Raw genomic sequence first — 13,100 nt, forward strand, 5'->3', positions numbered from 1 at the left:
GCCTGTTTCCCCCTGCAACACCCCTCCAGCAACCCTCAGTTTGTTCTCTGGAAAATACACAAGATTTTAATGAATAAAGTAAATCAAGCATTTCTAATTATTTCCCTCTTACAACAAAACAAAACCAACAAACCAAAAAACATCGACACATTTGAGTGCTATGCTCCCTCCAGTTGTTGTTCTTAAGGTTATACTCCTCTCCAGAGACAAGCTTCTACTACATTATATACTCAGATTGTCTGCATTCTCATTTTCTATTTCTTTTCAATTTTCTATTATCTTTACTTTAGGTGCCATTGGTCATGAAATTTCTTTTGTTAAGTTCATCAATGGCCTGCTTTGCTTAAGCAATAAACACATTTCAGTTATCAACTGACTTCATCTCTAAGAAAGTACTTAACATTTCCCTCACTTGTGAAATAGTTTCTTTCACTGGGTTCTGGACAGCATGCTTTCTTAAATTTTTTTTATTAGTGTTCTTTATTTTTGAGAGGCAGAGAAAGACAGAGCACGTGTGGGGGAGGGGCAGAGAGAGAGGCAGACACAGAATTGGAAGCAGGCTCCAGGCTCTGAGCTGTCAGCACGGAGCCCAATGCAGAGCCCGATGCGGAGCCCAAACTCACGAACCCCTGAGATCATGACCTGAGCGGAAGTCGGATGCTTAACCAACTGAGCCACCCAGGCGCCCCTGGACAGCATGCTTTCTTGGCTTTAAGTGATGATCAACTGCATTTAATAGAAAAATACTAAAATAATGGCAGTTCCAGGATACCATTGAGGATCTAGAATCCTATTTTTCCATGTTGTTCCTCAAGACCACCTTCTGATCTAAAGTGGCCACTAGAGTTCTAGCCATTAGGCTGCATTGAAGGCTGGTAGCAAGAGCCAGATGGGAGGACAAAAATACTCTTCCAGGTTTGTGGGTTCAAGTCTCGCATATTCAGGCTCATGAAGGATCATGACCTGTGGTGAATTCTTATGCTTAACGGCCTGAGAGATCCAGGTGCCCCATATTTTTTAGATTCCACATGTATCAATATGGTATTTGTCTTTCTCAGTCTGATTTATTTCACTTAGCCTAATACCCTCTAGATCCATACATGCTGTTGCTAATAGCAAGATCTCATTCTTTTTTTATGATTGCTATATTATGGATACTGATGCCATTGATAGTGTTTGAATTCACCATTGACAATCCAGTCCACTTAGAATGTGAATCTGAATTCTGGGTCTAACAGCAAGGGTGCTGGTGGCAGGAATGTGGCTCCTGTGTTCCTAATCATTTCAGATGACATGTTCACCAGCTTCTAGGTTCAGTGTCCACTCTCCGTCAAGCAACTTTCCAGACTAAATTCATATATTTTCTCTATCTCTGTCTTCATCAGTCAGCAAAAACATTTAATCCTTCCATCATAGATTCTTTAAAAACCATAACCTAAAATCTTTATCATATCTGACACAGCTCCACACCCAACCTACTGCCCCTCTCTTCAAATCCTTTTATTGTACCCACTAGAATCAAGCTTCATAATTAGTAAACTCCCTTCACTTTGCAAACCCTTCTATGAGTGTTTTCTTAATTTCCTTGTTTTAAGTGAAGCTCCCTCTCTCATGAAAACATTTGTCTAGAAGGATATTTTCAAGAAGTAACAACTTTTTCAAATGTCACATACATTAGGTAAGATTGGAGTTACTCCTACTCCTTGTTGTTCCATCCACCCAGATAATCATTAACTTTTTTGTAAAACTAAATATAAAAAATTGTTTAAGTCTTTCGTATAAATCACTTAATCCCTTCCTGTTGTCATTTGATGGCTTCCAGACCATTATTTCTGATCTTTCAAAGAATTTGACATATATGTAACAGACCTCCTAAAGAACAGAAGTTGTCATCTTTCTAGGTCACTTCAGCACTCAAGTGATTTATCCATCATCGTATGTAGTTCTTGACATTCTTATCTCCAGAGTCATCCACATTTATTCCCTTACAACCTCCTACTCCATCTACCTCTCCAAGTTTCTTCAGCATTTCACTCTGGTCACAAAGTTCTCTCATACTTAGTTTATCTAAATATTTATTTAATAAATTATTTAATTAACTTTTATTGCAGTCAAACGCTAGTCCATTGACTTTTCTTCTTTACCCTAATACATTGGCCTTCTCTTTTTTCATTTTATTGTGATTTAGCTTAGATTAATTAGTTATTATTCAAAAAATAATTTTTCCAGAACCATCAACTTTCTTGATTCTGTTTTACTTGCATTCATTTTGCAAAATCCCAGTTCTGGAAGAAACCAAACACCCAATATCTCTGCACCTAAAGCCAGCTAGTCATGCACTATGGCAATAAATTAATCCAAATGGGTCTTCTGGTTTCACTGTAAATTCATGGGCACTGCCCTTTAGCGGGTCCTTCAACACTGCTCAGAAATCTTGCTGTATGTCTTTGAAAAACATACATTTGTCTATTTGAGCAATGCCCTTTTCAAACCATTTCCACTCTACCCAAATTTCTGACCTTCCATCTTCCCTGCCCAGTGGTTATGATTCCCTTATGAGTCAGCAAAAAAGAGAATTTGTAAAGAGGTCATGATAATAAACATTAAAAAATGACTTTTGTCTGTCCGTATCCCATGCTTCCTCCTGCTACTGACAAGGCAATGTCCCCCTTTTATCTAAGAGTGTGCTTCCACTGGTGTTTGGCATATTAACTTTGAGGCAGGAAATTCACACAAAAGATTACACTTTTTATTGTATAGAATACATTGGGCTCTTCCCTTCAGCTCTTTCTTGCTAATCTCCTAAATATTAAATTTTTTTTCCTAGAAATATTTGTCTCTATGTGGTGTCTCCATTTCCTTGCTTCCAAGCCACTTCTTGGCCCGTTCTAATCTGACACCTTGCTATTGCTCTGCACAAAAATTAGCTTTTGACTAGGTCATATGTATCTTCTCTTTCTTGACATAACTAGCGCTTCTTGGTCTACTGAACTTTCTGGCAAGTGCTTCTTCATCTCTTTTCTAGTCTCAGCCTCTATGCAACTTTAAATGTTATCATTTCTTGAGGAGGCTTGTTTCTTAGTAAATTTCTCACTTTCTACTACTTCCCTTGTCAAAGTTAACTCAAAAACATATATTTTTAAATAGATTTGTAGACATCAACATCTCTGAGTTCTACCTTCAACTTCCTACTAGACAACTTTTCTTAGTTTAAAGCCAGCCTAAACTTAATATGTGCAAAACCAAACTCATGATCACCGTCTATCTTAGTCAGCTTTGTTTGCTATACTGAAATACTAGAGATCGGGTGGCTTAAACAACAGAAATTTATTTTTCACAGTTTTATAGGCTGGAAAGCCCAAGATCAAGGTGCCATCAAGGTAAATTTCATGCTGAGGTCTTTTCTTTTTGCCTTATAGGTGGTTGCCATCTCACTGTGTGCTCATAGAAAGAGAATTTTTTCCCTATTCCTATTTTTATAATACCACTAATCCTATTAGGTTAGGACCCTACCCTTATGGCCTCATTTAACCTTAATTACCTCCTTATAGGCCCTACCTCCAAATATAGTCCCATTGGAGTTAGAGTTTTAATATGTGAATTTGGGGGGGAGGGGACAGAGTTTAGTCCATAGCACTTCTCCATATGCAAACATACATATTAAATAATGCATGAAGCAGAGGGCAATTTGACATTCTATGATAAAAGAAGTATATCCAGAAAACCAAAAGCCTGCCGAAAATTAGAACATTACCCTGAATCTCAGATGCCCCCTTAGCTTCTTCTCAATCCATCTATTCTCCTCCCAAAGGAAATTACCATCTTACTTCTCATGCTTTAGGTAGTTTTCCCTATGTTCATATTTTTTTCTGTCTGGCTTTATTTTTTCTCAAAATTATGTTTATTACATTTATCCTTTTTGTTGATATAACAAAATTATTTTATTTAATGATGCCATTTAATTCACCATTAGAAGAAATAAAATGACCTAGGTGTAATTTTGCTTTTATTGTATGATTTGGTCAATATCTGCAATCCACTCACCCATATACTATTGAGTTTATGATAGCAACCATGTCTAATTTTACTTATTTTACCCTTAGATCCTGGTATTTTTATTGACCCAGAGTTGACCCTTGATGAGTTACTCGGTAAATGAAAAATCAATTAGCTGTCTTTGAGAAATGCAATCCATGTCTGTAGCTTCAATGATCAGATCCATATTTGTTCCCCATCTACTCAGAATCTTCCTCTTGCCAAATGAAAGGAAAACTCCAAGAGAATTACTAGAAGCGGTGAGGATGTCTTTCAAAACTATAGACTTGCATCCATGCTCCAGTTGGATGTCTGCTTAGGCAAAGGCCTGAAGATCATATTATGCTATGTGAGTAGGAGAGAAAAGAATTAGAGAGGGGTGGCAGGGCTGAGAGACAAACATGTGAGCAGCCCACATCCTCACTATTTGTTGAGGCCAGCATGTGAGACTTCCCTCAGGATCAAGGAACAACAACCAAGATATCCAACTTGACTTCCCATAACTATACCCCACAATATAGTACTACTTCTTGGGTAAAGGGAACCCAGCAGATAATATACAACTGAGTGGAGTCAAAGAGGTTGAGTCTCATTCGGGTTGCTCACAGATAACTCACAAATGGGACAACCACCTTGTTTTGGTTGTCTGACATCCACAAAGGGTATTAGAGGGCAGGTCAGAGTTCAAGAAGCAGCAATGACCAGCACAGAAGGTAAAAATAATCCTGTTATTATGGGAAGTATAGTCTTAAAGGGAGAAGGTAGAATCAAGTGATATCATGATAACTCTATCCATATCAAAGCAGTTATGAGTCATTGCAAGCCTTAAGCTGAGTTTGAAATTGAAATTTTAAACTGGACTAAAATTTAAATAACTTTAAGAACTCAAAGTATTGTAGACAATTTTCAAGATGACAAAAATGAGGAAAAAAATATCAATCATAGTTGAAAATCAATAATTGGAAGGAGGAATTAAGATGGCAGAGTAGTAAGGGGACCCTGGGCTTGTCTCATCTCTTGAATACAGCTAGATCAACATCAAAGCATTTTGAACACCTAGGAAATCAATCTGAGGATTAAGAGAGCAACCTGCATAATTTGAGAGAGAGAATCTGGCAGATATCAGATAGACGCAGGGATGAGAATTGGGAGACAGAAAAGCTGCAGTGCTATGGAGGGTAGAAAGCCCTTTCATGGAGAGGAGGAGAGATGGGGAGAGAGAGCATTGTGTCAGGTTTGCACAAAAAAGCATTCCCCCAAAACCACTGACTGAGGAATTGGGAGGAATGGACTATTGCAAGTTTTTGCAAACAGTGGAGCTCAAATTCTGAAGTTTTGGAAGTTAGTGCCATTTGCAGGAGTCAATCCAGACAGGCAGTGATGTTCCTGGGGAGAAGGAGGCTGAGACCCTGGGAGCACACCGTGGAGAGTGTGACTTGGGGATCCCCTGGGTTGCACTGGGAAAGAACATTCCCCTTCCTGGAGTGCATTTGGAAGAGGGTATATTGCCTATCCAAGGACAAAAGACCTGGCTGGTGCCTCTGAGCAGCCTCTCAACAGCAGGGGACAGAGGTGTATGCAGAGGGCGGATAACTTGGGTGGAGCTTTTTGCTATGCTTCACCATAAACTCTAGGCACCTGCATGACCATCCCTTTTCTGGGACAGAATGGAGCCAGGCTCAGTGCTGCAAGGCTCTCCTCTGGAGGAGAGGAGTGGGTCCATGCCTAGCTGGATCCTTTAAGATTTGGAGTTTTTTATCCCAATCGTGCTCCAGAGGAAATGGAAATGTAAAGAAAACTTCCAAACTCATTCTATGAGGCCAGCATGACCTTGATTCCAAGGTCCCACTAAAGATTCCAAAGATCCCACTAAAAAGGAGAATTACAGAGTAACATCCCTAATGAACATGGATACACAAATTCTCAACAACATACTAGCAAACTGAATCCAACAGTACATTAAAAGAATTATTCACCATGATCAAGTGGGATTTATTCTTGGGATGCAGGGGTAGTTCAGTATCTGCAAATCAACCAACGTGATACACTGCATTAATAAAAGAAAGGGTAAGAGCCATATGATCCTCTCAATAAATGCAGAGAAGAATTTGACAAAATATAGCATCTTTTCTTGATGAAAAAAAAACCCTCAAGAAAGTAGGGACAGAAGGAACATGACTCAACATCATAATGGACATATATGAAAGACCCACAGCAAATATCATCCTCAATGGGAAGAGTCTTGGAGCTTTTCCCCTAAGGTCAGGAACAAGACAAGGATGTCCACTGTCACAACTGTTGTTCAACATAATACTTGAAGTCCTAGCCTCAGCAATCAGACAACAAAAAGAAATAAAAGCATACAAATTGGCAAGAAAGAGATCAAACTTTCACTCTTCACAAACGATATGATACTGTATGTGGAAAACCTAAAAGAGTCCACCAAAAAACTGCTAGAACTGATTCATGAATTCAGCAAAGCCACAGATATGAAATCAATGTAAAGAAATCTATGGCATTTCTATACATCAATAATGAAGCAGCTGAAAGAGAAATCAAGGAATCAATTCCATTTACCATTACACTAAAAACGATGAGATAACTAGGACTAAACCTAGTCAAAGAGGTAAAAGATCTATACTCTGAAAACTATAAAACACTTATGAATGAAATTGAAGAATATACAAAGAATTGGAAAAACATTCCATGCTCATGGATTGGAAGAGCAAATATTGTTAAAATGTCACTACTACCCAAATCAATCTACATATTCATAGCAATCCCTATCAAAATAACACCAACATTCTCCACAGAGCTAGAACAAATGATTCTAAAATGTGTATGAAACTAGAAAAGGCCTCAAATACCCAAAGTAATGTTGAAAAAGAAAGCCAAAGCTGGAGGCATCACAATTCCAGACTTCAAGCTGTATTAGAATGTTGTAATCATCAAGACAGTATGGTACTGGCACAAAAACAGACACATAGATCCATAGAACAGGATAGAGAACCCAAAAATGGACTCACAACTATATGGTCAACTAATCTTTGACAAAGCAGAAAAGAATATCCAATGGAAAAAAGATAGTCTTCAACAAATGGTATTAGGAAAACTGGACAGTGTCATGCAGAAAAAAGAAACTGAGCCACTTTCTTACACCATACAAGAAATAAATTCAAAATGAACGAAAGACCTAAATGTGAAGAGGAAACCATTAAAATTCTAGAGGAGAACACAGTCAGCAATCTCTTTGACCTCAGCTGTAGCAACTTCTTACTAGACACTTCTCCAGAGGTAAGGTAAACAAAAGCAAAAGTGAACTATTGGGACTTCATCAAGATAAACAGCTTCTGCACAGTGAAAGAAACAATCAACAAAACCTAAAGGCAACCTATGGAATGGGAGAAGTTTTTATTTGCAAATGACACATTGGATAAAAGACTAGTATTCAAAATCTGTAAAGAACTTATGAGACTCAACAACCAAAAAATAAATAATCCATTACTCCAAAGAAGACCTCCAAATGGCTAGCAGACACATGAAAACATGCTCAACATCCTTCATCATCAGGGAAATACAAATCAAAACCATAACAAGATACCACCTCACACTTGTCAGAATGGCTTAAGTTAACAATGCAGGAAACAACAAATGTTGGTGAGGATGCAGAAAAAAGGTGAACCCTCTTACACTGTTGGTGGGAATGCAAACTTGTGAAGCCACTCTAGAAAACAATGTGGAGGTTCCTCAGAAAGTTAAAAATAAGAGTACCCTACAACCAACCCAGCCATTACACTAGTGGGCATTTATCTAAAGGATATACAAATACTGACTCAAAGGGGCACATGCACCCCAATGTTTGTTGATAATGCTATCAACAATAGCTAAATTATGGAAAGAGCCCAAATGTTCATCAACTGAAGAATCGATAAAGAAGTGGTGGTATATATATATATATATATATATATATATATATATATATATATATATATATATATATGGAGAGAGAGAGAGAGAAAGAGAGAGGAGAGAGAGAGAGGAAGGGAGAGAGAGAGAGAGAGGAGAGAGAGAGAATATAATATGACTCAGCCACAAAAAAGAATGAAATCTTGCCATTTGTAATGACATGGATGGAACTAGACTGTATTATGCTAAGCAAAATAAGTCAGAGAAAGATAAATACCATATGATTTCACTCATGTGTGGAATTTAAGAAACAAAACAGATGAACATAGGGGAAGGGAAGGAAAAATAAAACAAAAACAGAGAGGGAGGCAAACCTTAAGACTCCTAACTATGGAGAACAAAGTGAGGGTTGCTGGAGGAGAGGGGTGTAGGGACATAGGTTCTGTGGGTGATGGCTCTAAGGCTCTAAGGAGGGCACTTGTGATAAGCCTTGGGTGTTATATGTAAGTGATGAATCACTAAATTCTACTCCTGAAACAAAACAACACAAACAAACAAAAAAAACCCAAAAAACAAAAGAGAGTATCTCTGCTAAAAAAAGAAAATCAATAATTAGAAAAATATTTAGTATATTATTATGAGTTTAAACTTTTTAATAAACCAGTTATCTTGCCATGTACTTTTGCTTTGAAAAATACTGTTACACATGTCTTCTCATTTGATCTTCAAAACAATCTAGTAAAGTAGGTTGGTATATAGAATAAAAAATAAGGTTAGTTTTGATGTCTTTGGGCCAGTTATCTGCACTAAGTAGAGTTTTGTGCTGGTGATGCTGTTGTGAAATGTCAAATTCTTCCCGAGAAAACATGTTTTTATCATAGACTGTTATCATAGCCTTTTGAGATATATTTGAGATATGGTGAGCATGTTGGTGAATATATGCTATTCTACTTGATTTCTGACATTTAGAATCATAATTGTTTACTTAGAGCAACATTATGTTAGTAGCACAAACTATTTACCTAGAAACGTTATCTAGAAAATGTAAAAGACACAAATAATTGAACTAGCCTATTGCACATATATGAGATAAGCAACTTGACTTTAAATTGTTCATCCTCAGGATGCGTGGGTAGCTCAGTTGGCTGAGTGCCTACCTCTTGATTTTGGCTCAGGTCATGATTCCAGGGTCGTGGAATCGTGCCCCACATTGGGCAACGTGCTGAGCATGGAGCCTGCTTAATATTCTCTCACTCTCCATGAGGTGCCTGGGTGGCTCAGTCGGTTGAGCATCTGACTTTGGCTCAGGTCATGATCTCACAGTTTATGGGTTCAAGCCCCGTATCAGGCTCTGTGCTGACATCTTGCTCAGAGCCTGCAGCCTGCTTCAGATTTTGTGTCTCCTTCTCTCTTTCTCTCTCTGCCCCTCCTCGTTCATGCTCTGTCTCTGTCTCTCAAAAATAAATAAATGTTAAAAAAATTTAAAAAAAAGATTATTTCTCTCTCTCCCTCTGCTCCTCTCTGTCTCTCAAAAAAAAAAAAAAAAAAAGTTCATCTTCATGGAGAATTAGAAAACAGTTGTTTTTACAAAGAATGTATGATTTAAAGAAAATAATATGTTACATTTATTTCTAATATCTATGTCTATAGAGATTATTGTTTTTCAAATTTAGGCAAGTCTAAGAATATTAATCTGATTGTTAAACTGAATTAGAATATGAATTAAGAGTTATTATTTTATTATTTATTATTCCATTTATTATTTACCATAGAACCTTGTGTTTTGAAACTACCTCTCCCTAGATTTTTTAAATTGAATTACTGTTCTCCTTTTCCATTAAACAAAACACCAGCACTAATTTTGCAAAAGGTCCAGAAATGGAAAGCCAGAAATTTGATGTTGGAGTTAGTCTATAAAGTCTTATTAATAAAACATGCATTGGTTTTTTTTTTTCAATATTAAAGAAATAAAAAACTAGTGGATTCCCATGAATACAGACATGGACCTTAAAACTGGGATCCCATTTGGAGAAACAGTGATTTCATATTTAATAATGTTGTGGTTTCTTCATTCAACTTTGGCTGATTCTAATGCTTTATCTCTTACATTAACTTTGTTTTATGAGGAAACAATTGTTTTAACGTACAAAAATAATGGGAATAAAAGTAATAGTTTACTACTCAGTAAATTCGCAATTCATCAGGGTTCACAATTAAAGCATAAGCTTTGCGCAGGCAGGACAGAAATTGCACTAAATTCTTAGAACTATATGGAAAAGAAAAACCTAAAATAATTCCTTATGCAAAAATAATTTGTTCATAAACTATTCCTTATTTTTTATTGTCTCTGACTCCCCAACTCTGGGTAGAGGCTCTTTCTATATGTCTTAGAAACTGTACTTCCTGTATTACACCCTTTATCAAACTACATTATAATTTTAAGTTTAGCTTATTATAACTTTCTTACTATATTTTAATTTCCTCACAGGGACAGACTGTATTCATTTTGCTCTACATTGTATTTACAGCAAATGAGCACAGATTTTAGCGCAAGCTAAGTTCTCATTTACACATAAAGAGCTGAATGAATAAAGAAATGAAAAGTATTCTAAGAAACTAAGGGAAAATGTTAAATGACAAATAAACATACCTTTAAGGAAGTATTTTTATAAGTCCTCCTCTTTTATATTCAAATCCTTGTCCTCATTACAAACATGAGTAAATATAGAAATTAATTGGAAAACTAAGTTAGGGTGACTGCATATGACAGAAGGAAGAGTTTCTACCATAGTAATTTAAATAAAACCAGCAATAGATTTTGGCATGATTATAGACTTGAGAACAGATGTATGTATTTGAACTCTGGGTTTCTCATATTTTTCTAATTTAATTAATGTAGTTAAATCATCATGCTTGTTTTAGCAAGTATTGCATTAAATGCTTTAAATATTGTTAATATTTTTGAAATAAAACAGTAAAGTTGAAATTTACTTTGTTCATTATTTTGATATACCACCATTTTAAAAGCCAAAATTTCATTAAATTGCGGATATTCTAAAGTTGATATAAATTAAACTTTAAAACTCAAATGTAAAAGAACAGTTGGAAAATTAATATTAGAACAGTAGGGAGCTAGAGTTATAACTCAATAGGTTGAATTTACTAATACAATATACTTTATGATAAAATAAGATGTTAGATAATCTTAAAACAAAAATAAAATTGAATGATAAACTTGACTGAATGTGAAGGAATAAAGCATTTTAAATTTTAAATTGATTTTTTGTCTTCCAAAACTCATAAAAAACAGTAGAAAACAAATAAAAGTAACAGAGTAGTCTTCAATGAAACAAAGAAGTATCTATAACCTCTGATCCTAAACTATGAAGGGTATGTGCCAAGTACATGAAATTTGAGCCAAAATGAGAAAAAATATCCAGAATAAACAGACTTCTCTTTGGATCTTAGGCTAAAACTTTTTTGTAAGTCCAAAACCTTGAAGGTTTACAGTTTCCATTTCTCCACTCTGGCCCACGAATATGCCTTGATGTGAGCATGGGATGGGTTAGAAGAATTTTGTTCACTTAATCACACCTCTCTTCTACCTTTTATAATGTGAGCATCTTGGTCCACTGCATGTAATTATGATTCTAGGATTTAAACATACGCACTTTCCATACTGCGTGACCACTAAATATAAGCCAATATTTCATCTTGTACTAAAAAAAAAAAAAAAAAGAAAAGAAATTTCTTCCAATGCTTGAGGAAAATTTGATCTCTTGTATTTATTGGGAAATGATATATTGGGCTTCCAGTGAAACATTCCCAAAAGCTTTTTCCAGGGTAAAATTTCCTATTCCAGATTTTTACCTTATAAAATCACAAATGATGAGATTCTCCTATAAATTGTTTCCTAATCTAATAAAAATTGGGAGACTGCCAAAATACACAAAATTATAGTTTAGAATGGGTAAATTTATTAAGGCAGAGAGATTAGAAGAATTTTGCTCCGTCCTATAAACATTTTAATAAACTTTTTAATGTTTATATGTATATTTTCATAAAAATGAGCAAATCGATCCAGTGCAAATTAAAAAAAACCAGTCAGAGAGAGAACTATGGGATGAAACGAGAAATTTTTGACAGTTAAGTATGTAAAAAATACTAGGCAGGACCAGATGGGTTCACAGACGATCTCTTTCACAATTCCAAGGAATAATCAGAATGTAATTTAAATTCTTTGAGATCAGAGGGAAAAAATAAGGAAGTTTTCCAAAATACTTTGCACAAAGCTAGAATAACAGTTCTACCAAAACTTGAGAAAGATCACTCATGTCCACAGCACACCTACAGAGTGACCTCATGTTCATTATTGATTAGAAATCTTAAGTAAGCAATTTTAAAATCCATATACCCCAAATAATTTAATTTATTAATCATAAGAGTTTTACTCTAGAAATGCAAGGATGGTTCAGATTAAGGGCATCCATTTATAAATTTACCATTCTAATACATCAGAAGAGAAAAGATATTATTTAAATATATATTATTTTTAAAATGTGATAATTCCCTTTGGATAATTCTTAACACGATTAAAAGAAAAAAAAAACCTCTTTAACTCAAAACAAAGAAAACATTCTACTTAATACTGAAAAAACAGATTTCTACTGAAGTGAGAAATAAAGCAGGGATATGCTCTTTGTTGAATTAAAGATTGTTGCATTTTTTTTCTTCTTCAGTCCACCATTAAGAGGTAAAGCTTATTTCTTTTTTTTCTGGACCAGCTCTGTGACTGTTTAGTTAATAGAAGACTGTGAGGTGACAGTATGCTAGTTCCACTATACGGCTTCAAAAAGGTCTGGCAATTTCTGTTTTGTACCTTTTTGGGCTGCGAAGTGCAGTCCTGTGAGAATATGACTAACCTGCTGAAGAAATCACATAAAGAGATTAAGTGGAGAAACTTGGAGGAAAGGCTTTGAGACTGCATGGAGGCACTATCCCAGCATCCCAGGCAAGACTCCAAATGACTACAGTCTCCACTGTTGCCATCTTAACTGCAATTACAGGAGAGACCCTTGGCAAAACTAGTAGATGAACTGCTGAGTTGATCCATGGCAACTGACAGATATGTAAGATATAGAAGATGGTCTTTGTTTTAA

General features: G+C 35.7%; 1 protein-coding gene across 4 annotated transcripts in view; it reads left to right on the forward strand.

Annotated features, from left to right (window-relative positions):
* The window catches only part of LOC122230099 (casein kinase 2 subunit alpha' interacting protein), a 382,321-nt gene that overhangs the window by 145,060 nt on the left and 224,161 nt on the right, over window positions 1-13,100 (forward strand). The gene's annotated exons all lie outside the window — the stretch shown is intronic.

The sequence above is a fragment of the Panthera leo genome, chromosome C2 (genome assembly GCF_018350215.1).
Source record: "Panthera leo isolate Ple1 chromosome C2, P.leo_Ple1_pat1.1, whole genome shotgun sequence".
NCBI lineage: Eukaryota > Metazoa > Chordata > Mammalia > Carnivora > Felidae > Panthera > Panthera leo.